Source organism: Anabrus simplex, chromosome 11 (assembly GCF_040414725.1).
Source record: "Anabrus simplex isolate iqAnaSimp1 chromosome 11, ASM4041472v1, whole genome shotgun sequence".
NCBI classification, from domain to species: Eukaryota; Metazoa; Arthropoda; class Insecta; order Orthoptera; family Tettigoniidae; genus Anabrus; species Anabrus simplex.
In genome coordinates this window covers 31,483,917-31,511,616 of record NC_090275.1, presented here as the reverse complement: position 1 = coordinate 31,511,616, position 27,700 = coordinate 31,483,917, and positions in this window count along the sequence as shown.

Below are 27,700 nucleotides of genomic sequence, written 5' to 3'. Positions count from 1 at the left end.
CAATGAATTTCAAAATATAACAAAAATTATTGTATCGAGCCGGGTGGACCAGTACCTCTCCCAGGCGGCCTCACCTCCTATGCTGAACAGAGGCCTTATGGGAGATGGGAAGATTGGAAGGGATAGACAAGGAAGAGGGAAGGAAACCGCCGTGGCCTTAAGTCAGCTACCATCCCGGCATTTGGCTGGAGAAGTGGAAAACCACGGAAAACCACTTCGCGGATGGCTGAGGTAAGAATCGAACCCCCTCTACTCAGTTAACCTCCCGAGGCTGGGTGGATCCCGTTCCAATCCTCGTGCCACTTTTGAAATTTCGTGGCAGAGCCCGGAATCGAATCCGGGCCTCCGGGGGTGGCAGCTAATCACGCTAACCACTACTCCACAGAGGCAGACATAATAATAATAATAATAATAATAATAATAATAATAATAATAATAATAATAATAATAATAATAATAATAATAATAATAATCTTTCGGCCTCGGCTACCGTACAAATGTACCTAAGAATGCATCACAGAACATTCACCACTCAGGATAAAACTGCAAAGCTCAATGCACTAAAAGCTCAGAGAGAAAATTGCATTACTGGTTTTCCTTCCCACTGCCTTACATTTACGCTTTTCGGAAACGCCGAAGTGCCGGAATTGTATCCCGCAAGTGTTATTTTACGTTTCTGCAAATCTACCGCCATTATTTACTTTTTATGATTTATTTTACGTCGTACCGAGGCAGTTACGTCTTATGACGGCGATGGGATGAGAAAGACCTAGGAGTGGGAAAGAAGCGACCGTGGCCTTAACAAAGGTACACAGCGAGCTCGATAGCTGCAGTCGCTTAAGTGCGGCCAGTATCCAGTATTCGAGAGATAGTAGGTTCGAACCTCACTGTCGGCAGCCCTGAAAATGGTTTTCCGTGGTTTCCCATTTTCAACCAGGCAAATGATGGGCCTGTACCTTAATTAAGGCCACGGCCGCTTCCTTCCCACTCCTAGCCCTTTCCTGCCCATCGTCGCCATAAGACTTATCTGTGTCAGTGCGAGGTAAAGCAACTAGCAAAAAAACAAAAAGGTGAAACTCCAGCATTCGTACAGATCTGCCGACAGTGGGGTTCGAACCTACTATCTCCCGTGTGCAAGCTGACAGTTACATGACCCAAACATTATTATTATTATTATTATTATTATTATTATTATTATTATTATTATTATTATTATTATTATTATTATTATTATTATTATTATTATAGAATAGAGAAACTAAATGCGTGCACATTCTGTAGTTTACCTGAGAACAAAACCAACGTAAGTCACATTTTAGTAATTTTACAGGAGAGAGGAAAAACGTCAGTTGAGAGCAGTTTTGCTGCATTATGACTTAAGCAATAAATGTTAATCATTGTTCAGCCGTTTGTTGATTTTAACAATGAAATTTCAGATAATTTTATCAGTCGTTCTGGTATTTCGCAAGGTTCAAATCTTAGACCTCTCTTGTTTTTAATTCTAATTAATGATTTACCAGACAATATTTGTCACTCTAACTGCTTACGTTTTGCAGATGACTGGAAGCTTTACAAATACAGCGACCACCAAGACCAGGATGAGTTGCAAAAGGTCATTAATAATGTCATTTCTTGGTGTGATATTAAGAATTTGTCTTTGAATGTTAGTAAATGTAAATACATGACGTTTACCAGGAGGAAGGAATCTGAAGTCTCAGCCTATCATATACGCGGGAATAATTGGATAGGGTTTTAAGGTTTAAGGACCTTGGGATAATTTTTTGACGGTAAGCTAACGGTCAACGATCATATCAATACAATAACAAAGAATGCTAACCGAATGGTAGGATTTTTTGATAAGAACTTCGAGACCTTTTACCCAGCCCTCTGCACTGAATAAATTATATATTACCTTAGTCCGGAGCATACTGGAATATTCTGTACTAATTTGGACCCCGTATACAAAGCAACAAGTTAATGCTATTGAAATTGCACAAGACAAGTTCCTACGTACCGAGCTCGATAGCTGCAGTCGCTTAAGTGCAGCCAGTATCCAGTATTCGGGTGATAGTAGGTTCGAACCCCACTATCGGCAGTCCTAAAAATGGTTTTCCGTGGTTTCCCATTTTCACACCAGGCAAATGCTGGGGCTGTACCTTAATTAAGGCCACGGCCGCTTCCTTCCCACTCCTAGCCATTTCCTGTCCCATCGTCGCCAAAAGACCTATGTCGGTGCGACGTAAAGCAACTAGCAAAAAAAAAGAAGCTCTTACGTTATTTTTATTTCAAAACTTTTAATACTTTTTGACCTTTCGACACACCGACCCAGTTATTAAGGAATATATTTCAATTTCCTTCATTGAAAACCAGACGGTCTTTAATTTCTATACGAATGAAAATGAAAACCTACAACCTGTTTTCCAGTCATTGACCGGGTCAGGTATGTAATGAATGAAGCAGATATAGGCTGTTAGTACGATGGGGTCGCCACTCCCAAAGTGATTTATTAATGAATTATAGATGCAATGAAATGAGAATGGAGAGTGTTGCTGGAATGAAAGATGACAGGGAAAACCGGAGTACCCGGAGAAAAACCTGTCCCGCCTCCGCTTTGTCCAGCACAAATCTCACATGGAGTGACCGGGGTTTGAACCACGGTATCCAGCGGTGAGAGGCCGATGCGCTGCCGTCTGAACCACGGAGGCTTCTATACGAATACTAAGAAAAATTGTGATAGGACGATTTGATTCTTTGGACCTGTTAAAACGCATTTCATTCCATATTCCGCAGACAAAATCACGCCAGCACCAATAATTTCGCGTTCAAAGGTCAAAAATATTGCATCAGCCAAATTCACCTTTCGTAAAAATGATAACGCTTTATAACACTGTAACAAGAGAAGTCGATATATTCACCGAACCGGAAAGAATTCAGTAAGAAACTAGAAGCCTACCTTTACAATTTTTAAAGTTTTGATAATTCTTTCTTTCTGGTATTCATCATATTTCCCAGTGTACTCATTTGTGTTTTAAGTTTCTTTGATTTTTTTATTGTCTTTTGCTTTGTATTATCGTTTAATTTCTCAGTGCATTTTTCACTTCTTCATCATCATCATCATCATCTGTTTACCCTCCAGGTTCGGTTTTTCCCTCGGACTTAGCGAGGGATCCCACCTCTACCGCCTCAAGGGCAGTGTCCTGGAGCTTCAGACTCTTGGTCGGGGGATACAACTGGGGAGTATGACCAGTACCTCGCCCAGGCGGCCTCACCTGCTATGCTGAACAGGGGCCTTGTGGAGGGATGGGAAGATTGGAAAGGATAGGCAAGGAAGAGGGAAGGAAGCGGCCGTGGCCTTAAGTTAGGTACCATCCCGGCATTCGCCTGGAGGAGAAGTGGGAAACCACGGAAAACCACTTCCAGGATGGCTGAGGTGGGAATCGAACCCACCTCTACTCAGTTGACCTCCCGAGGCTGAGTGGACCCCGTTCCAGCCCTCGTACCACTTTTCAAATTTCGTGGCAGAGCCGGGAATCGAACCCGGGCCTCCGGGGGTGGCAGCTAATCACGCTAACCACTACACCACAGAGGCGGACTTTTTTCACTTCTTTCAAATTGTAAATGGTATCATATATAATGTTAATTTTGTTCTATTTTTTTTGTTAATTTTTGACTTTGCTTTTGTTAAACTTTAACTTCATAGATACAGATTGTTACTAAATGTTAAGAAGGTACCTAATTGGGTGTAAACCCTGAGTACTTTCAGATAAATAAATAAATAAATAAATAAATAAATAAATAAATAAATAAATAAATAAATAAATAAATAAATAAATAAATAAATAAATTTGACATAATTTGCGTAATTTTGATCACTGAACACATTCACCAATATAATTTACAATTAAAATGGTTAATTATTTTTTTTTTACCATAAAAATAAAATGACAGTGGACTTGCGTCTATATGACTCTAAGTTTCGTAAAATGTGACTTACGTCGGTTTGGTTCTCAGCAACAGAATTATTGAACATATTTCCTACAAACTGTACACATAAAAAGTACACGGGGGGGGGGGGGGGTGATATATCTACTGTAACTTCCGAGTCCAACAACTACTACTTCAGTAAATGACGGGAACGCGTCCTAGTCGCTAGACGACCTCTGGTTGCCTCAGGCGCTTACGTAAAGGAACAAGCAGCGCAAAAAGTTTTGAGGTTAACTGTACATTCTCGACTCCATAGGAAATCGCAACAACAGAGGCAGCTGGCTTGTGTGCGCGCGCGGATGAACGCAAAAGCCTCTCTGCTGTGACCTACCATGTAAATTAACTTGACAGACACACTTCCCCTCGCCCTATCTGCTACACGCACTACACTAAACTCTGCCAACACATCAGAGGTCATGTTTACAAGTACGTCGTCAGCTGAGAGTCTCACAGTACCACCAACATAACGTGTGTAGTAGTGAATTAGTAGTCAAGAGAGCTGTTGAAACCAGCACATCACATTAATCGTTAAATATAACGCAATGTAGATAATTTTTTTCTCTCCATGCTTTGAGGTTAGATTAGCCAACATTTTCGTATTCTTCTCGTATATCGCTTTCCCAGCCTGTCTGGTGTCCATGATCGTTATTGGAATTCATTTATAGGACGAGGAGCAAGGAGGTGATGGTGGTGATTATTGTTTTAAGAGGAAGTACAACTAGACAACCGTCCTCTAAATAACACTAATCAGAGAGTAAGAATGGAAGGGATCCGACACTTCGAAAAATGAAAGTAACGGCTAAAAGGAAGGCAAGGGTCACGAAGGAAGAGAACAAGATTTGACCAAAGGAGGTTGGAGAGGATACCTGAAAGTGAGGAGCCTTGCACAAGTAAGTGGAAGCAATGCCAATACACGCTCCCAAGTTGAGAGTACCAGGGGCCCCTATTAGTCGCCTCTTAGGACACCGTGGATGTTATTCTACCGCCCCCCCCCCCCAGGAATTAGAATAATTTATCAAGGAAAATGTTCGATAAATTTCTAGACAAACAAAAAAATCCATGGCACAACAGCCCCGAAGGGCCGTGGCCTACCAAGCGATCGCTGTTCGGCCCGAAAGCCTGAGGATTATGAGGTGTCGTGTGGTCTGCACCACAAATCCTCTCGGCTGTTATTCTTGGGTTTCTAGACCCGGACCGCCACTGATCGTACGGTAGCTCCTCAATTGTATTCACGTAGGCTGAGAGGACTTCGAACCAACTCTCAGATCCAGGTAAAAATCCCTAGCCTGGCCCGGAATCGAACCCGAGGCCTCCAGGTAACAGGCAGGCACGCTACACCTACAACGGGGCGGGGGGGGGCCTCGATAAACTTTCAAGGTATTTGAAAATATTTAAGAAATTGCAATTGCTTTACGTTACACCGACACAGATAGGTCTTATTACGACGACGGGATAGGAAAGGGCTAGGAGTGAGAAAGGAAGCGTCCACGGTCATGATTAACGTACAGCCCTAGTATTTTCCTGGTGTGAAAATGGGAAACCACGTACCGCGGTCAACTCGCTCGGTACATTTCAGAAAAGAGTAGGTAAACAACTAATAGGATATCTGCCACCTGGGCGAGAGTCCTAAATGCAGATCATTACTGATTGATTGATTGATTGATTGATTGATTGATTGATTGATTGATTGATTGATTGATTGATTGATTGATTGATTGAAGGCGTAAAGTCTATATTGTCTGACATGGTGATTTGCCCGTCGGATGGAGCCGTTAACCCTTGAGCAAACCCCTTGGCGTTATTCGACAGGAGTAGGCTATGTACCTCATTATCATTATCACGCACCCAGACGTGCAGGTCGCCCACGGGAGCCAGATAGAAAGACCTACACCAGACGTCCTCGGAAAATCCCGGCACCTAAAACCAAACCAAACCAAACCTCATGGTACAACAGCCCTTGAACGGCCTTGGCCTACAAAGCGACCGCTGTACAGCCCAAAGACCTGCAGATTACGACGTGACGTGTAGTCAGAATGACGAATGCTCTCTGCCGTTATTCTTGGCTCTCGAGACCGGGGCCGCTATCTCACCGTCAGATAGCTCTCAATTGTAATCACGTAGACTGAGTGGACCTCGAACCAGCCCTCAGATCCAGGTGAAAATCCCTGGCCTGGCCGGGAATCGAACCCGATGCCTCCGGGTAAGAGGCAGGCAAGCTACCCCTACACCACGGGACCAGCACTAAAAGCGGCTTTTCCCATACCTGGTTGGGTTGCAGTTCCGAACTATGTATTTGGCTGTGTTTTACGGCTGGATGCCCTTCCTGATGCCAACCCTATGTGGAGGTATATGTTCACTACCATTCAGCTAAGGGATCGAATAGTTAAAACTAGATTCAGAATAGCAAACAATAACTGACGTATCTTGACCCTGAACAATCCTACCGCGGAAAACTTCTTACATCGGCTACGATACTCTTCTTCCATGGATAATGTATTAGGGTCGGCACCTTCTGCAGATTTGGCCCAGTTCTACCGTCGAATGCCGTTTCTGATGTCAGCTCCATGTGAAGGGATTTATTTACTACTAGCATATGTACCCGTTCTTCGCACGGGGGTTGGTAATCGATTTTACGATTCCTTCGTGAATTTATGCGAAGTTACATGCCTATATTCAAACGCTTAATACGGCATGTTAAACTGATATTCTTCTACGAAAGCATGTGGCGGTAACGTGAGGTACAATAAAGATGAACAAAGTGCATACAGAATGGGGCAGATCACAGAGTTTATTGAACGATACAGTTCGTGGTCCGAAGTTGTGCGTAATTCTCCCTATTTCTCGGTTACATATTGTTGCTCTTCTGAAACCGGGAGTGGCACTATGGCTGAAGGCTCATGAAACCAATCGTTGACGATAACCTCTCTTATTATCTTCTCTATCGAAAAGAGTAAAATGGCTCTTTAGTTAAACTATTTAGCCCAACATGAACTGACAAGACAGCCTGTAAAACAGCCCATTAATGATAACTCCCTTGTTATCCTATCGAAAAGTGCACATGAGAAAAAACTTTTAAAAAATCGATTTCCATTAAGGCTGGTAGCTTGGTTGGTTGGTCATGTATGATTTTTTCTTCGTTGTTGTTCTTCTTCTTTATCTGTTTACCCTCCAGGATCGGTTTTCCCCTCGGACTCAGCGAGGGATCCCACCTCTACCGCCTCAAGGACAGTGTCCTCGAGCTCCAGGCTCAGGGTCGGGGGATACAACTGAGGAGAATGACCAGTACCTCGCTCAGGCGGCCTCACCTGCTATGCTGAACAGCGGCCTTGCGGGGGGAGGGGAAGATTGGAAAGGATAGACAAGGAAGATGGAAGGAAGCGGCCATGGTCTTAAGTTAGGTATTATTCCGGCATTTGCCTGGAGGAGAAGTGGGAAACCACGGAAAACCACTTCCAGGATGGCTGAGGTGGGAATCTAACCCACCTCTATTCAGTTGACCTCCCGAGGCTGAGTGGACCCCGTTCCAGCTCTCGTACCACTTTTCAAATTTCGTGGCAGAGCCGGGAATCGAACCCGGACCTCCGCGGGCGGCAGCTAATCACGCTAACCACTACACCACAAAGGCGGACATGTATAATTTCGACTTCCTATAAACCCCTAAACCAATCCGGGATTTAGAAATAATATTGACCCTAATACCTACCCAAGGACAGATATAAAGTTTGGTAGACATATATAGAGTAGTTTCCCAGTTATAAGAACTCAACAAACGGACGAATCGACAAAAAAGCTATAAAAAAAAGGTCCGCTCGGAGTTAGACTGAGAAACGTTCCGTTAATGATATCTCCCTCATTAATTCTCGTATCGAAATGATGCACACGAAATAAAATTAGAAACTGATTTCCATTAAGGCAGGTAGATTTCCGTTATGCTTAGTTGTGTATATTTTGTGGGAGTTAATAATCTTGACCATAGTGGCCGGTATTTGATCCGTATTGACTTGATCACAACAAATATGTAGGTGGATGGTCCGCCTAGTCAATACTAAATATTAATTATTTATATTTATTTACATAAGTCTAGTACAAGTTTCGGGAATCTATATACATTCCCTTCATGAGCTAGTCAAATTAAAATTAAAATTCCTGTACGCAAAAAGACCTAATAAAAAGGGGGCCCCCCCCATTAAGAAATCCAAAACTATTGCCTATACAATTTAACATTTTAAAATCAAAGTGTGGATGCATGGAATTAAATTCAATCTAGTCGAATAGGATAAAACACAATAGAATAGAGTCTGTATACATTAAAATATTGAGCACTATGTTCTTGTTGTGGCGTTTTGTTTTTATTAATGGGGCCCCCCTTTTTATTAGGTCTTTTTGTGTACAGGAATTTTAATTTGACTAGCTGATGAAGGGAATGTATATAGATTCCCGAAACATGCACTAGACTTATGTAAATAAATATAAATAATTAATATTTAGTATTGACTAGGCGGACCAACCACCTACATATTTGTTGTATTTTGTGGGAGTGCAAAATCACGGTTTCGGTTTTGTATAAACCGCCAGTCAGTTCAGGCATTGGCCCCACATTCGTTACCCTATCAGCAAAAACGTTTTTTTTTTGTTTTTTTACTTTGTACCCTATCAGCAAAAACGTTTTGTTTTGTTTTATAAATGTAAGCAATCGTAGCCCCCTTACAGTATCTAAAGTCAACATTATCGTTTTATAAGGCTGCATTTTTCGTGGGAAGGTCTACCTGAGTAAGGTCTTTCAAGAATATTTTCAACCATACATATTTCCAAATTGATATTCACGGCAGTGACGACACCATCATAACTTAATCTAGAGCAGATGTTAAATAATGTACTTACAGTTTCACCCGGTGACGCTGTGTCATAGTACAGTAATGGTTTTCAAAAAAATACGCTGGGACTAAATATTTGTTTTTAACTTAAAAAGTCGAACCTAAAATGAATCAGCAACATTTAACTGGTATTTTACCATCACCGAAGTTCTATGAATTGCTCAAAAACTTTATACATGACGAAATCCAAAACAAAATACATGCTTCTATATTACCATTGATTTCATAAATTGCCTATATTATTATTAGCAAGACGACGTGCAAGTGGCTATACTGTTAACATGTTGATATTTTTCTTGTAGCGTCTAATGTGTGGCTCTGATCACTTCGAGTGTCAAGTATTAAAACTAACATCCCTTACCTACGCTAGCTGGCCTGTCGCCATAAATTGCTGTCGGGGGAGGGCCCACAGCCCATCCCCGCTCCCAGGACAAGGAAGCGTCAAGTGTATGCGTCAACCAAGCGATTTAAATTTCATTGGACCGGGCGAGTTGGCCGTGCGCGTATAGGCGCGCGGCTGTGAGCTTGCATCCGGGAGATAGTAGGTTCGAATCCCACTATCGGCAGCCCTGAAGATGGTTTTCCGTGGTTTCCCATTTTCACACCAGGCAAATGCTGGGGCTGTACCTTAATTAAGGCCACGGCCGCTTCCTTCCAACTCCTAGGCCTTTCCTATCCCATAGTCGCCATAAGACCTATCTGTGTCGGTGCGACGTAAAGCCCCTAGCAAAAAAAAAAAAAAATCATTGGGGTAGCTCTCTTTCGCACCAGCAAGGAAATCTAGCTCGCTGGAGAAGCTGAACTGCGGTAGTGCGAGCGGATTGTCGAGACAGCTGTACTTGGCTTGGCTTAGATGTTCGCAGTTTTTAACTTTGTAAAACACATTCTATGGAATAATAATAAAATATAAATACAAAATTATCTACCCCAGCGCTGGGGTAGATGGGGTTCAGTGCACGCCACTGATTGGCCCTAAAACCTACCCAAGGACAGGTGGATTCTAAATATGAAGTTTGGTAAAAATATATCCAGTAGTTTTCAAGTTACAAGAACTCAAACAGACAAACAGACACCAAAGCTGAACAATATGCAGATGGTCACTATTATACCTGAAACGGATAACTGGATGAAAATTTCGCCAAAATAGTCAATGTACGGACACACGGTCGTTAGGATTTTATTTATATTGCTTTTTTCTGCGGTAGTTTGCAGAGTGGTATGTTGTTCGTAAATGAATAGAAGTGTATTGAGACGAATATTAACATCCAGTCTTCGGGGCAGAGGAATAAACCATGCGCAGAATCGAACCCAGGACTCTGACCATTTAGCCACGGAGTCTCCCATTGTATTCTTTATTTCTCCTGTTAACAAGTTTCATCTTCCTGGTGACCGTCCGTCCTTCCTTCCTTGAGCTTCCCAGCTCCATATGTGGTTAAGACCGGCAATAACCTTGATGAGAATATGACGTCTTTTCCATTTGACGGTCGGGAGTTGAAAGGCAGGCCTTAATAGATGTCTTCCTGAGTTCGATACCTTGACCTTAATCAGTCGTAACAAACAGTCTTTCCGGAACAGTATCCAGTATGCATGGCTATTGAATGTTGTTCGTGCTGCGAAAACTATTTCCTTGTTTTACGTGGAGCACTAACCTTGGAGCAATGAGTATTATTAATTTTTGGATAAGAGTCTTAGATTTCTTACCTAGAATTTTATTTCGAATTCCGTCTTTCAGATTGGGGTTGGGCGGACTCAAGCCAAAAATCGATGTAACATCGTTTTCTTTTGTTTTTTTACAAGTTGCTTTGTCCGTCTCTGTGGTGTGGTGGTTAGCGTGATTAGCTGCCACCCCCAGAGGTCCGGGTTCGATTCCCGGCTCTGCCACGAAATTTGAAAAGTGGTACGAGGGCTGGAACGGGGTCCACTCAGCCTCGGGAGGTCAACTGAGTAGAGGTGGGTTCGATTCCCACCTCAGCCATCCTCGAAGTGGTTTTCCGTGGTTTCCCACTTCTCCTCCAGGCGAATGCCGGGATGGTACCTTACTTAAGGCGATGGCCGCTTCCTTCTCTCTTCCTTGCCTATCCCACCCGATCTTCTCATCCCTCCACAAGGCCCCTGTTCAGCATAGCAGGTGAGGACGCCTGGGCGAGGTACTGGTCATTCTCCCCAGTTGTATCCACGACCAAGAGTCTGAAGCTCGATGATGATGATGACAAATTGCTTAACATCGCACCGACACAAATAGATCTTATGGCAACAATGGGATAGGAAAGGACAAGAAGTGGGAAGGAGCAGCAGAGGAATAGCCAAGCTGGGGTTACTGGAGTATAGAACAACCCCCCCCCCACCCACCCGATGGAAATTTTACAAAAAAGAAATAAAGAGAAACTGCCAATAAACAATAAACATTCAGAGACATACTTGTAGCACCAAAAGATCTGTTGAATCCATTTTCTAAGGTGCCTCGAAAGTTGGATTTTAGATTGTAAACTGAACATACCATTCGTTGTAAAACTGTTGACCTTGATCGTACTGTTCTTGTTCTGTATTTTAATATAAGACTAGTGGACCTATGCTGCTCTGCAGTATTCGGGCTGATGATCTAGATGTTAGGCCCCTTTAAACAACAAGCATCAGCTCTGCAGTATTCCTTAAAAATAGGTCAGATTACTCGTCTTGATAGGGGCTGCCTGGCCGAGGCGGTAAAGGCGTGCTCGGTTCGCCCGGAAAGGACGTGGGTTCGAATCCCCGTCAGGAAGTCGTAAAGACACGAGATTTCCACCTCCGGAGGTGCGTATGGCCCTGAGGTTCACTCAGCCTACACCAAAAATGAGTAACAGGTTAATTCCTGGGGGCAAAGGCGGCCGGGCGTAGAGCTAACCACTCTACCTCATCACGTGCTAAGGTTGGCAAGGTGGAAGCCTTTACCTTCCACACCTCCAAGGGCCTTCATGGCCTGTATGGAGGTGACTTTCCTTTGCGTACTCGTCTTGATATGCCTGTCGTCATGTTGTTTTTTCTGCCCTTTTCAATGTTTTTTTTTTTAACATCTAATAAGAAGCGCGTTATGATGTGCTCAGTTCGTAGTCAGAATTCACCCATTCTGACGTCATCATACCGTCTGTTTGGTAAAAATCTATCCGTATATTCGCTTTATTATCCTGCAGTTCTTGATGTAAAACTTGATATTGTGTCGTAGCAGACAATGGTATATTTTAATCGCAATTCTTCTATAAAGAACGGTTGTGTTGTGATCTCATAGGTTAGTCTCGAAGGAGCGTTGTTGTTGGTTTTTTTTTGCCAGGCCTTCACTTTTTCTAGAGTAGCTTCGATAGATGTTCCCAGATCATGTCTAAGGCAAGGCGTATGTCATGGGGGGGGGGGGTGTTTGTACGTAGACTTTTTTCTCTTAGGATCATGTAAGTTACTAGGAACGTTCTGCCATCAGTTGAACATATTTGGAAGCTGGGAAAGGTTAGGGAATCAAAGAGTATTTATCCGGGAACAGTATTCTTTCGTGATCAGAGGAAGCGTATACTCTCTGGCTTGACAGGTAGTAATCAAACATGGCTGCATGAAATGACATTACTAAGGATGAAAATCACATATATCATAATATTAATGAAAGTGTTAGTCGCTTAGCAACCTGCAAAGTACAGTACGGGTTAGGGTAAGCCTTCGCCTGCAATTACTGGAGTCATCATTTAATGATTTGGCTTTATGATTACTCAAAGATGGCTGGACTTAAGAGATCTATCAGTGTCTCGTGATTCACTGGCAGGTTATTCCGGAGAGATTAAAAGCAAAATGAAGCAAATCGGTCCAGTAGAACGGACGGACGGATAATTGACTTGCATCAGTGTCCTTATAATGACAGGTCTTACATGCGTGGATCACACACGCATAAGCACCTTCACTGTGTTCTATCATCGTTCTGTAAGTATAACCCACCCCAAACCGTCAGCCGATCGTGGCTACGCTACTGAACCCCAGCATTTGCCTAGTGTTAAAATGGAAAACCATCTTCAAGGCTGCCGACAGTGGGGTTCGAAACCATTATCTCCCGAATGCAAGCTCATATCAAACATTTAATATTATAGTTCAAAAAGCATTGTGTACATGGGAATGATTTATTCAATATTTTATTTTAAAGTATAGGCTAAAAGAAACATGCTACTGATAAACTGAGAAATTAATATAGATACCACACTGAAACTTGTGAGATTCTTTTTCTTTCTCCCCTGTAGGAAAATGGTTGCTAAGATTGTGCAAAGTTTCTTTGTATGGATCGAATTCATAATTATTATCTTCCAGCTAAGTGTTCCATTATGGTCTCGATTTAATCGGACACCCCCACCACAGAAGATGCTGGAAATGGCCTCATCTAAACTAATGAAAAACTGAGGATCCAAAAGTTCTAACTCCACTTCACTCAGAAACCAACGGCAGAACTCAACACGCGAAGGTTCGTCTGGACGCTTTAACGCATGCATAACAGTGAATTTGTAAGAATACAGATGCAGGTTACTTTTTAAAAATGTTTCAACATGACAATCTCTTAATTCCCACCTGCACAGATAAACGGCGTTGAGATTTTGTTGTCCTTCGTTCCAGGCTTTCCTTCAGTCGAGCGATGTTTTCTGGTGTTCGAACTCTTTTCGGATAGTTACTGCTTTATTCGCTACAGAGCCAGACGTTGCTGGAGGGTTTGGCCCGAACACTTCCCGTCTTAAACTCTTGCGCAAACAGTTCCGCGCAGGTTTTCCACGAATCGTGTTTCGCATAACACTCGACAATGAGCACGCGCTGTTTTTTCGTGAGCACCATTTTGTGTTGCATACAACTGGTCACTTAACACGTCTGCTCCTCTCACTCACACGTAAGGACACATCGACGTACTCGGGAGATGCGCAAGCGCAGACATGCGACAGCAATCGATTGGTGCATCGAAATCACGGTTTCCAGCATTTCCTGTTCATTAACAAGGGCCAATTCCGCGCCAGTCTTATAAATCTTCTCCGGGCCAGTTTTATTTTTCCGACCCTGTAATTGTTCTCACTGGGCACAGATTGTAGGGTTTAATTCGGCATCCTTCTCCTGTCCTTTCTCTCAGCATATCACTTTCAGTCTTGTCCCTGAATGTCTACGTATGTACTTAAGCACATTCTTGTTTTTAAAAACAATCAGGCCAATCGCGGAGCGTCAGAACAAAAACCGATAAATAAATATGAAAGGCATCTTGGACAAAGTTGTGAGAATTTGGAACCAAAAGCTGAAGCACCATAATATATTACCACTTATGCTGGGCAGAAAGAACAAAAGTGTTGCAATAAACTGGCTAGTATTTGCAGATGATTTTGCCATATTCTCTGAAAGCCTGACTAATGCAGCAATGACAAGTGATTATTCTCATTTTGACAGTATTGAAATTCAATTACTAAATGTTAAACATATAATTTATTGAAATCACCTATTCAATACTAGTTAAGTCTTTAGGACTATAACACTGTTTAACATCTAATAATTAATTTCAATTGGGTCAAAATGAAAATAATCACTTGTAATCGAGTAGCCAACCAGGCTAAGTCCAATAGATACCTGAATCTCAAAGTCAGTTAGCAAAATCTCAAGAGACATTAACTTCTCGAAAGACAAAAGTGGATTAGTACCTATAGCATCCACTCAGAGCTCTGACTTAGAGATAGATGATGCCTGCAATGACAGGCGAAACATGTACCAACTTAATATAATGACAGTGTTATAGTCCTAAAGACTTAACTAGTATTAAATAAGTGGTTTCAATAAATTAATTGTTTAACATCTAATAATTCATCAATACAAGTAAATCTTCTGGAACAGACAGCCAACATGGCAGGCTTAAGAATTTCGGCAGAGAAAAAAATTCATGACGAACATAAAAAAATGCTCCAAAATGTTGGTTCAATCGAAAGGGTAAAGCAATTCAAATATTTGGGGGAAACAATCCAAGAAAATGGTTTGGAAAAATCTGCTATAGAGGCAAGGGTACACAAAATGGAAAGAGCGAAATGGTATAACAAAAAATACATACACCAAAAAATGATTATCTAAAAATCTTAAAATAAAGCACAACATAGTTGAGAAACCGGAATGCTTACATGCCAGTGAATGCTTAGTACTCAATTATAAACTTGAAAGATTGTAAGTACTAGAAAGAAGAATTATAAGAAAAATGTTAGGCCCTCTAAAAAACTACAGAATTTTGGAAATTAAGAAGTGATAACGAAATTTATCAGAACATAGAAAACATGTCTATAACAGTACGGAAGAAGCGATTGCTATTTCTTGGGACATATTTACAGAATGAACGGCAATAGACTAATCAAAAAGATCTTCGCGTATCTTTGGAAGAAAAAGTCAACAACCACCTGGATTCAAGAGATCAAAAAAGACTTGGAAATTAACAAAATCAGAGAAGAAGTAATGGAAAGAAAAATTCTCAGAAAGAGAGTTTCACGGATGGAAAGATTCCAAGGGAGGGAGGCAAAGAAAACTTGCACAAAGTGGTCTGAAGAAAGAAAAAAGAAACATAGTGAAACAATGAAGGAATATTGGAAGAAAAGGAAGGAACAACAACAAAGGATGAAGAATTGAAATTGGAACGAGGTTCCTAGTAGACCCTAACTCAAGAAGAATAAGAAAAGGAGGCATTTCTGAGAGAATGTAACAAACATTCATGTGGTTGCTAAAGTTGTGAAAGAAAAACAACTATCCCAAATGGTGCGACCGGAAACACTATTCCGACAGTAAAATCAAACGTGAAAAACCCACTTTCACTATCCAGGTATTAAACTCAAGAGGATGGAAATATCTGAATTTGATCCGACTGTCTGGAGTTATTAGACTTTGATCAGATGGTAGCAGGTATATTTAGTCCAGTAATTATAACACAAGACCGCCTCTGTGGTGGAATGGTTATTGTGATTAGCTGCCTTCCCCGGAAAACCTAGTTCGATTCCCGGCTCTGCCATGAAATATGAAAAAGTTATACGAGGGCTGGAACAGATTAGTAAAGATGACACTTGGAACTTTCGATACTGTTTTATCTCATCGTTTTTATTTTAGTTAATTACTTTTAACTTATTTCTTCCTTAATCGTTTACCCTCCAGAGTTGGTTTTTTCCCTTGGACTCAGGGAGGGATCCCACCTCTACCGCCTCAAGGGCAGTGTCCTGGAGCGTGAGACTTTGGTTCGGGGGATACAACTGGGAAGGAAGTCTAGTACCTCGCCCAGGTGGCCTCACCTGCTATGCTGCTTGTGGGGAGTAGGAAGATGGAAGGGATAGATAAGGACGAGGGAAGGAAGCGGCCGTGATCTTAAGTGAGTTACCATCCCGGCATTTGCATGGAAGAGAAGTGGGAATGAACGTAAAACCACTTCGAGGATGGATGAGGAGGAAATCGAAACCCCCTCTACTCAGTTGACCTCCAGAGGCTGAGTGGACCCCGTTCCAGCCCTCGTACCACTTTTCAAATTTCGTGGCAGAGCCGGGAATTGAACCCGACCCTCCGGGGGTGGCAGCTAATCATACTAACCACTACGCCACAGAGGTGGACATGACTTTTAACAATGCATATAACTTAATTGTTTCTTAAGATTCTCATCGCTAAGCCTGACGTCTTGGGGTGAAAGAACATATCTGCATTTACTGAAAAGACGCCCTACTGGAGCACTTGAAGGAATACCTGTGTTTAATTTTAAAAAGACCGTTGGTGCAAATATATTGCCTTTACATGTACTGGAGAGGTAATAAAGTTATTGGTTCTACTGTAGTAGAATTGAAACAGCATCACTCTCTTTCGAAATAGTTTTCCTGGAATCCACAAGATTAATGGACCTCGCTTGTCTTCCTTCACATAACCACTACTTCATATTATTACGCTGTACGTAACATCATTGCATAGCAGTTTCGATGTCCGGAAGCGAAAGCCTAGCAGATGGGAGACAGCTGTAGATTATAATCAGAGGTTCTTATATTTTCTCTTTAGCAGAGAGCAAAGGAAGGAAGAGTGTGCTTCAGTTCTTTTCTCGGACACGCTACAGAAACTGGGCCATATACGAGATTAATTATTGTCATTGTTAACTCCTTGTAAAGGCAGACAAGAATTCCGAACATCTTTGTATTACACCAAGGAGAATTTCAATGCTATTCTCATCTGTCGAGATCACATTTTAAGTTTTCATATCTATACTTCGATACCGGCCAGCAATGTGCCATCAATAGTTCACCAAATGTCCTGTCTTCCAGCCCTCGATGTTGTTATTGTCAAGTGACAAGATTATTAGAAGTTACCCCGTTCATCTGTATGCCATCAGGTCCCAAACTGGCAACATAATCTAATATATCGCCGTAGGAAACTCGTCAAGGTTCTAAAAGTCCAATGCTTTCAGTTATATCACGACCGGCATTCATCACAATAACATGGCAGAAATTTATTAGAGTGACGTCTTTACATTGTGTCATTCGATTTGCAAGGAAGAATTTACTACAACATTCTCTATCTCACAAATTAGTAAAGCAACGACCGTAAAAAAGTGGTCACTCGTTTTTTTACAAAATCAATGTGTAGTTTTAACCCTTTATTGCATGAAGTATTTGTCGTTCAGTGTCTTAGATTTACCAACAATTCTTAACTGGGGCTAATAGCTTAACACTCGTATGTAATGTAGTTTGTCATAATGGAATATACTATCGACCATTTTTCTCGATTTTACTCTAAGCTTTTAACATCTAAAGACCGAATATTACTGCCTGCTGGCCATGGATGGGTACGTATTGCAAGGCGCAAGTATACTTGTATGACCATAGGTTGGTAATGTCTTTGAGGTTGAGCCAGAGGTACGCCAGAAGCCTGTGGTAATGTGATGGGGAGGGTCCACGGAACATAAACGGTTGGTACGCGTGGATGTTGACGGGGTGGAAGGATTACCTTTGATTGAAGGCTGTTTTGTCGTCTGTTATATACATTAAAAAAACAAGAACAAAAATGAAACAAAGCAGCACTGGTATATGTGTTTGATTGGCTGTACAGTTGAAGGTGTGCCGTGAAACTACCTCTGTCCACAATCTGTATTTACTCACCTACGTGAAAAGTTATATCCCTATGCAGTAGAGAGTTAATTCTTTCTTTCTTAATCAATTTACCCTCCAGGGTTGGTTTTTTTACCTCGCACTCAGTGAGGGATCCTCACCTCTACCGCCTCAAGGGCAGTGTCCTGGAGCGTGAGACTTTGGGTCGGGGGATACAACTGGAGAGGAGGCAGATGTAGTTTTAATATGTTTTTTAGATGTATTTGCAATGACATTTCACTTTTTTTAAAGTGTTTAGAACAATTTTGATTACAGCTGAAGATGGCCAAATATGATAGACCGAAACATGTCCTAATGTATTAGAGAACTTTTATTATAATCAATACGATTAGTATTGAACAGGTGGACCTATTAATAAATTCTCTTTACATTATATTGTCAGTACGAAACCAACATGAAACTCATAAGCTAGAACCTCTTACTACAGGCAGGGCATTTCAATGCCGTATATCCACCCATAGGAGTATATAATATTTCAAAGGACATTAAGCTACCTTAATGGCTCAAGAGGCATCGCGCCGGTCACTCCATGTGAGATTTGTACTGGACAAAGTGGAGACGGGACAGGTTTTTCTCCGGGTACTCCCGCTTCATTCCAGCAACGTTCTCCAATAACATTTAATTTCATCTGTCAGTCATCAATCATTACCCCAGGGGAGTGTGGCAGAGTTCGGCAGCCGGCGCAATTCCTATCCTCGCCGCTAGATGGGGGCTTCATTCATTCCATTCCTGGCCCGTCGAATGACTGGAAACGGGCTGAGTGAGGATTTTCGTTTCCATTAAGCTACTTTAGACAGGACTGGTTGCTACTTGGTTATTGAGCTACCAGTATTAACTTTCAAGACCTTTCATATCAGACAATTTTTCAATTGTCTTCCAGGGGTAGACCAAATCAGTTACATATTCACACACAAAAGAGAAATCCCAATGGTACGGCGAGGATCGATTGAGAGACCACCCACATGACTGTTAATAACGATAGGCTGTAGACTAGGGCAGTGACGGTGCCGGTCAATAAGGCCATGCCGCCCCTTTATGAACGACTTAAAGGAGATCGTACATAGGACAGGAGACAAAAGGCGATGTATCGCTGGTGTCTCTTTCATAGCCCCTCCCTTTCTCTAGACGAAACCCTCATCTTTCAGGGACGACACCTCCTTCAATTGATGCTACGAGGTCTGTTTGTGTAAATTGTATATTTTAGCATGATGTTAAAACTTAAAATGTAGTGCTTGATAATAAAATATTTGTGTATCATTTGCCACCGAGGTAGACATCTCATTTGCAGATAAAGTAGTTTTGATTTGATTTGATTTGATTTGATTTGATTTGATTTGATTTGATTTGATTTGATTTGATTTGATTTGATTTGATTTGATTTGATTTGATTTGATTTGATTTGATTTGATTTGATTTGATTTGATTTGATTTGACATCTCATGATTTCTTCCTTCGAAATTGCAATTCACGGCACGATAGCTGAGTGGTTTTGTCTCCAACGTAGAGGAATGTTGTCAAGTTATACAGTAATTTCTCTTAAAACAACAATCACCACCACCAGCAATTTCTGACTAGGACGGTCGTGATTATAATCTCTGTCAGTGTAAGCATGATTTTCAATACGAAATGTCACATGTTAGTGGTTGGAAATCCCTATTCCACGCAGAACTCTAGGTCCTGTCGTTTTTAAAATAAATACCCGTTGAGAATTAGGGGCTGCCTGGACGAGGCGGTAAAGGCGTGGTCGGTTTGCCCGGAAGGACGTGGGCTCGATTCCCCGTCAGGAAGTCGAAACATTTAAGAAACGAGATCTCCACTTCCGGACGTGCACGTGGCCCTGAGGTTCACTGAGCCTACACCAAAAATGAGTACCAGGTTAATTCCTGGGGACAAAGGCGGCCGGACGTAGAGATAACCACTCTACCCATCCAAGGGCCTCCACGGCCTGTACGGAGATGACTTTGCTTTGCTTTTACTCACCGAGAACTCCTTCTGGCCCCTTGGTTGAATGGTCAGCGCCGAGACCCTCGGTTCAGAGGGACCTGGATTCGATTCCAGGGCGGGTCGAGGATTTAAGCATGTATGGTTCATTCCTCTGTCTCAGGAACTCGCTGAGAACTCGAAACTTTCTTGCTTCACCTATTCAGACCGAGATTTCAATACAATGAGTACAGACTCTCTTAAATCCTTCTGTCCAAACCAAAAACCAAACCCCATGGCACTACAGCCCTTGAAGGGCCTTGGCCTGCCAAGCGACCACTGCTCAGCCCGAAGGCCTGCAATTACGAGTGTCGTGTGGTCAGCACCAAGAATCCTCTCGGCCGTTATTCTTGGCTTTCTAGACCGGGGCCGCTATCTCACCGTCAGATAGCTCCTCAATTACGTAGGCTGAGTGGACCTCGAACGAGCTCTCAGGTCCAGGTAGAAATCCCTGACATGGCCCGGAAGCAGGCACGCTACCCCTATACCACGGGGCCGGGTAAATCCTTCTATCACATTTACCTATTCAGACCTAGAGTTCAATACAATGTGCACAGAATTTTCCTCTATTACCTTTACCTATTCAGACCTAGAGTTCAATACAATGAGCAGACACTTTCCTAAATCCTTGTACCACATCTACATATTCAGACGTAGAGTTCAATACAATATGCACATACTTTCCTAAATCCTTCTATCATCTTTACCTATTCAGACCTAGAGTTCAATACAATGTGCATAGACTTGCCCAAATCCTTCTATCACCTTTACATATTCAGACCTAGAGTTCAATACAATGTGCACAGAATTTCCTAAATTCTCTATTACCTTTAACTATTCAGACCTAGAGTTCAATACAATGTGCACAGAATTTCCTAAATTCTCTATTACCTTTAACTATTCAGACCTAGAGTTCAATACAATGTGCACAGAATTTCCTAAATTCTCTATTACCTTTAACTATTCAGACCTAGAGTTCAATACAATGTGCACAGAATTTCCTAAATCCTCTATTGCCTTTACCTATTCAGACCTAGAGTTCAATGCAATGGGCACTGAACTCTTCAATCACCTTTACCCCCATTCGGGCGGGGTCGCAGATGCGAACTGTGTCGCACGTGTTTTCCGGCCGGATGATCTCTTCTATGTGGAGGGATGTGTTCACTACTGAATGTTTCCCTGGTGTTTGCTAGCGTGGTGTGCAGTGTGTAGATGAAGAGAAGTACAGCATTTTCAGACGAACCTCGTAGTCAATGAGTGTACTAAAAGAATTAACCACGTGCAGGTAAAACCTCTAGTGCGGCCGGAAATCGAACCCGGGGCCTTCGGAACCGAAGGCAGACCATTCAGCCAAGGAAGCGGACAGACTCGTTCAAAGTCATTTATAAAATATGGTTCTCCGGTATATCACGGTACCAAGTATCTTGGTCTTTGGAAAACAGCATCATCCGTCCCATTGATCCAACAACCGCAACAAGTGAATTTTTTCAAGTAAGTTTCCAGATCCAGACTGGTGTAATTACTAGCCAAGTGTCGCATTGTTTTATAATTTCTGTTCATGTATAAAATATATTTATGTAAAAGAAGTTTAAATTAAACTTTCGAATACAGTAAATATTAGTCCTAAATCACACGAATAAAATCAAACATGGTATCATTACAAAATGCTGCTTTTTTTGTTTGTTTTTTGTTTGCTGAATGCAGTATTATGTGCTGTGGCTAAGCGGTCCTTGTACGTGCATGCTATGTTCTCAGGGGTCTTCAGAGCAAAAAGTTTGCGAAACCCTGCTCTAGAGAACTGGTTATTTCATTCGAGGTAGTTTCATAGGCTCTGAGTCGGATTCACATCTTCCAAGCATAGAATTCCACGCTTGTTGACTCCAAATTCCATTTAGATGTTTCTTGAAAACGATTCGTGTGATTCAAGTAAATTAATCGTTAACATTTTTTTTGAGTTTCATTTATTGAGTGATTTACAATCGTTTGATTTTGACACAAGGAAATTCGACAGCATTTATTTATTTCAGCAGTGTTTATTAGTAAGCCTCCGTGGTTCAAATCCCGGCCACTCCATGTGAGATTTATGCTGGACAAAGCGGAGGCGGGACTGGTTTTCCTCCGGGTACTCCGGTTTTTCCTGTCATATTTCATTCAAGCAACACTTTCCAATATCATTTTATTTAATCTTTCATTCATTAATCATTGCCCCAGAGCAGTGCGACAGGCTACGGCAGCCGGCACAATTTCTATCCTCGCCGCTAGATGGGGCTTCATTCATTCCATTCCTGATCCGGTCGAGTGACTGGAAACAGGCTGTGGATTTTCAGTTTTTATTCTGTTGTTTCAGTTTTACTACTGATTTCAATTTGCTCAGAAAAACGTTCATACTATCAAGTGCCCCGTAATTTAAAGAAAAAAACCCACAGCCCTTCAAGCAAGCAACTCAATATTGAAGACATCCTAGGGATATGAGCTACGAATTTTAGGTAAATAAAATATAATACAGTATGAGAATATATTCTTTATTTATTCCTAAAATTACAATCCTTTTCTTAAACATCGTTATCCTGTCGATTAGATTAGCAGTTTGCCTTTTTCTACCACTACGAGCGCTAATGTGAGTGAATTCAGAGTTTAACTTAAGCCCTTATAACTACATCCGGTGTGGATATTTTTTTTTAAAAATCGAAAAACGCCTGAGGATATTGAAACAAGGAACACATTTCAGAAAGAATTATGTAAATAATTTGGCTAGGATTTGAATTAAAAAACGAGTAAAGAAACAAGCAATTTTAGGCTGTTTTTCCGGAACGGAATTTAGGCCAGAAGTGTTCGAAATTTGTTTTTACTTTGATAGAGCTATCCAAGACACAAAATTTGAAACCTTTCCTGGCCCTTTAGCCCTTCATCTTTCGCAACAATTGAGGAAATTACTTTATTTTTTTTTCGTTTTTCGTGCTATGGGGGACCCCTACTTTGCTAGGAAATATTTTCAGCATTAATATTGTACCAGGCGACCCGTGCGAGAAATCTCGCATGTTCATAAAGTATGTGGTGGAGTAGCCCCCTGGCGAATTAAGGAATACAAAAATCAGTACAATATTAGACAATCTTACTTAACACTTAAGTTAATGTAATCTTTGATTTTTTAATATATATATTTTACATTTATGGTAACCACTTGAACGGAAGCAAATGCAAGTGCATTATTATACTGACGAATGTTCCGCAAGTAATTTATGGTTTCACTATCATTCTTTTCTTAACTGATAATTACAACATATTATCATGACATAAAAAAGGCGTCCCAGCGGCGAAAATGTGAAGTGGACAGCAATGATGGCGCGTATTTTCCTACACCAACAGTATTTGCAAATCGCACACATCGTACAATTATTTAAACTCATTTTTTTAAAGATGATGATGCTTGTTGTTTAAAGTGGCCTAACATCTAGGTCATCGGCCTCTAATGGTACGAAATGAGACGAAATGAAATGAGAAATTAAAAGTCCAAAATCCTCCACTGACCAGAATTCAACACGTGAGGACGAAGAACGAATGGATGGATATGAATTTAAAACAGTCAGTGGATCCAACCCGCAATGTCCCGCATTCACAGAAACTGACGTGAAACAATAGTGTTACTGACCAAGGGAATCCGTCTATAGCATAACAATGAATCGATGATGCTTTAAGTCTAAAGGAGCCCAAAATCCAAGTTATCGGCCCCTCGTAATGGTACTTATCGTTAGGAAATTAGAACCATGGTATTTGTCATGTTGCGGTACTAATCAAAAGTAGCGTAGACTTGCGGCATTCCACACAGTATGGTACTACTCACAGGTAATGAAATTCGCACATGGAATACAGACCTATGGTGTTTCGCACACTGCGGCGCTATTTACAGGCAACGCAAACCTATGGCGTTCCGCACATAAGTGGACTAAACACAGTGACCCGCACCATCCCGGGGTGTTCCTCACATAGTGGGTACCAAGCATAGGCAAGGCAGAACCATGGTATCGCTCATCCCTTGGTGTTGCTCATATAGGGGTACGAATCACAGGTACTGTTGAAGCCAGCACCATACTCTATTGCTACTAATCACAAACCTATCGTGTACCTAACATAGTGGTACTACGTGCAAGTAAAAGCGACCCATGGTGTTCCCCGCGTGTTGGTACTAATCACAAGTGGTCTCTTGGTTCTAATTTGATCATCCCTTGGTCGCCCCTTTTAGTCACCTCTTACGACAGGCAGGGGATACCGTGGGTGTATTCTTCGTCTGCCTCCCCCACCGACAGGCGTGTGTGTTAGGTGCGCGAGCAGTATTTTATTTCCCTCAAGTCCGCCGGCAAGCCGGTTAGGACCCCCTATCCACCACCTGGGACACGCCACGTGAGAGTATCACTTCTCCCCCTGCTACGGCAGCGTAGTAGATTCGTGGATTTTTAAAATAAATTATCTATATTTATGAAATGAGAGTGCAATTCGTCACTGCTAATGTCTATTTTCGTTTCCTTTCCTCATTCCATGAAATTAGTACCCGTTCTGGTTCCCTACTTGAAATTCCACTAAGTCGAACGAATTCCTACAATCATTCCTTTTTAGTTACCGCATCGAGACTCTGGAATACACTCCCAATGGACATTCGGCACCTTACTTCCTCTCATAAATTCAAATCTGCCTGCAGAAAGTTTTTCCTGGGAACATAAAAGTGAGTTGTGTGAGTGATTGTGTGTATGTTGTGTGAATGGGTTTTCTTCTTCTTCATTATTATTATTATTATTATTATTATTATTATTATTATTATTATTAGTATTGTCACATTAATTGCTGTACTGATATGTAGGCCTAACTTAGTCTTAGAATTATCTGTCCGTAGTATTATTTCTTTTTAGAATTTCTATGTCCTTTTATGTTTACATTTTTAAATTTTGTTTATAGTGGTTAAGTGTAAGAGAGGGCCGTGAGCCCTAACTTCGCCACAAATGTAAGTCAGGAATAAATAAATAAATAAATAAATAAATAAATAAATAAATAAATATTCTCTTTCTTTTGAATGCTAATTTGTCAAGATCGGTTACCTGTGAGCGCCGCAAAAGGGATCTATACTACTGAAATAATACAGTAGGTATATATGATGATAAGCTTAGCTAATGATAACGTAGAATGAGTAATACTGTCCACTGTTGATGACACATTCGCTGTTACCTTTTCCCTTTCCAAGGTCTCTTCAATCCAGAAGCCTAACAAGTTCCACGTAATCCTGCGCCCGATGCGGAAGATAATAAATAGAGTGTAAATGCTTTACCGTTCCGAGTCCGTCTCGTAGAAAGTGAGAAGAGAAATCGATTACACGCTTACACAATACAGTACACCATGTTTAAAACAGGAGCACTGAGAGTGCTGTTGATGGAGATAGCAACATTAAAAAAAATATATCCTTTCGACGGCGTGCTGCACGGTTCGATTCACCCACAGGCTGAAAGCCCTTTAGAAATCAATGGCGTTAAGTGTTACATTCGAAGAGTATGTAACGTTGGACTTCGACCTGTGTGGCACAGTTGATTGAGATGTGGTCTTCTAAAACAGTGGTATTTGGGCCGATGACCTTAGATGTTAGGCCCCTTTAAACAACAAGCATCATCATCAAAACAGTGATATTCAAAATGTGATGTGCGAACCACTAGGGTTCCGTGGTTCAAATCTCGGTCACTCCATGTGAGATTTGTGCTGGACAAAGCACAGGGTACTCCGGTTTACCCTGTCATATTTCATTCCAGCAACACTCCCCAATATCATTTCATTTCATCTGTCATTCATTAATCATTGTCCCAGAGGAGTGCGACAGGCTTCGGCTGCCAGCACACTTTCCTATTCTCGCCGCTAGATGGGGGCTTCATTCATTCCATTCCTGACCCGCTCGAATGACTGAAAACAGGCTGTGGATTTTTCACAAATTGCAATACGTCGCACCGACACAGATAGGTCATATGACGACGATGGGATAGGAAAGGGAGCGGCCTTGGCCTCGAAGTGATGTTCTGTGGTTTCCCACTATTCCTCCAAGCAAATGCCGAGATGGTACCTAACTTAAGGCCACGGTCGCTTCCTTGTCTATCCCTTCCAATCTTCCCATCCCCTGTTCAGCGTAGCAAGTGAGGCCGCCTGGGAGAGGTACTGGCCCTCCTCACCAGTTGTAAACCCGACCAAATGTCTCACGCTCCAGGACACTGCCATTGGTGCAGTACAAGTGGGATCCCTCGCTGACTGGCAGAAAAACCAGCCCTAGAGGGGTAAACGGACTAAATAAATAAATAAATAAATAAATAAATAAATAAATAAATAAATAAATAAATAAATAAATCAGCTGCAGGGGACGTATCACGCTCTGTGTTGATCACTTCGCTGAGCGCACCTGGCTGTATGATGCTGGTATACACAAGGTCATTACAGTTCACCTGTTGGCACACGACACGGTATATCGCGACACATCCTGGTCGTCCTTCTACGACGCAAAGAAGGCGATTTTATCCTACTCTCGGTGGAGACAGAGAGGATGATTACCTAGTTGTATTTCCTCTTAAAACAAAAATCATCACGACCACCTTTCATAACACACTTCTGTTGGTGGGGGTAGCAAATAGCATCCGCGGTATGCCCTGCCTGTCGTAAGAGGTGACTAAAATGGGTCCCAGGGGCTCTTAACTTAGGAGCGCGGGTTGGCAACTACGGGAACAATAGCTAAGTCCTAGCATTGTTCCACTTACTTGTCCTTGGTCAACCCTTGTTCTTTTCCGACTCCGACGGTACTGAGCACTCGATGCCTAGGGAGTCTTTCATTTTCACACCCTTCGTGGCCCTTGCCTTTCTTTTGGTCGATACCTTCATTTTTTGAAATGTCGGACCTCTTCCATTTTTCCTCGGATTAATACTAATAGTGTTATTGTTTTTACATCCCACTAACTACTTTTTTTACGATTTTTGGAGACGCCGAGGTGCCGGAATTTAGTCCCGACACGAGGCTGACGTACTTGAGCACGTTCAAGTACCACCGGACTAAGCAGTTGGGGTCAGAAGGTCAGCGACTCAACCGTCTCCCCTGATTAGTAATAATAATAATTTCGTGTGACTATTCCTGGCCATGTGCAGTCCTTGTAAGGGAGACCCTCCGACGACGGTGGGTGGCATCCGCGGTGTATGGAAATCTGCGTGTATTTATAGTGGGATATAGTGTTATTGCAGGGATGTTGGGGTGAGCACAAACACCCAGTCCCCGAACCAAGGGAATTAACCTTCTCCTTGTTTCAGAATTTGGCCGCCTATGGACCGCAATGAACTTAAGGCTTTCTCTTCTTCTTCTTCTTCTTCCAGAAGCTCTTTATCATTTCACTTCTGATCTTCCTTTGTTTCTCAGATATGACCAATTTGGGTCTACGTTTGGGTGGTTTCTCCTGGAATGTTTTGATGCTCTCCACTCGGCTTCTAAATTATTTTCTGTTGTGAATCATATCCATCGTAAGTCCACTTTCTATTGCATCTCTTTTTACCTCTTCTACCCACTTCGTCGAAGCTTCCAGTCCAGTGAGGTACTTGAGAATATTTTCTTAGTTCTTTCTAGATGCCCATAGAATTTTAGCCTTCGCTTTCGCATGGTGACTGATGTTTTCGGTGTATTTGTAGAGATCATAGTGTTTTCTAATCCTCCACTCTCCATCAACATTTGTCCTA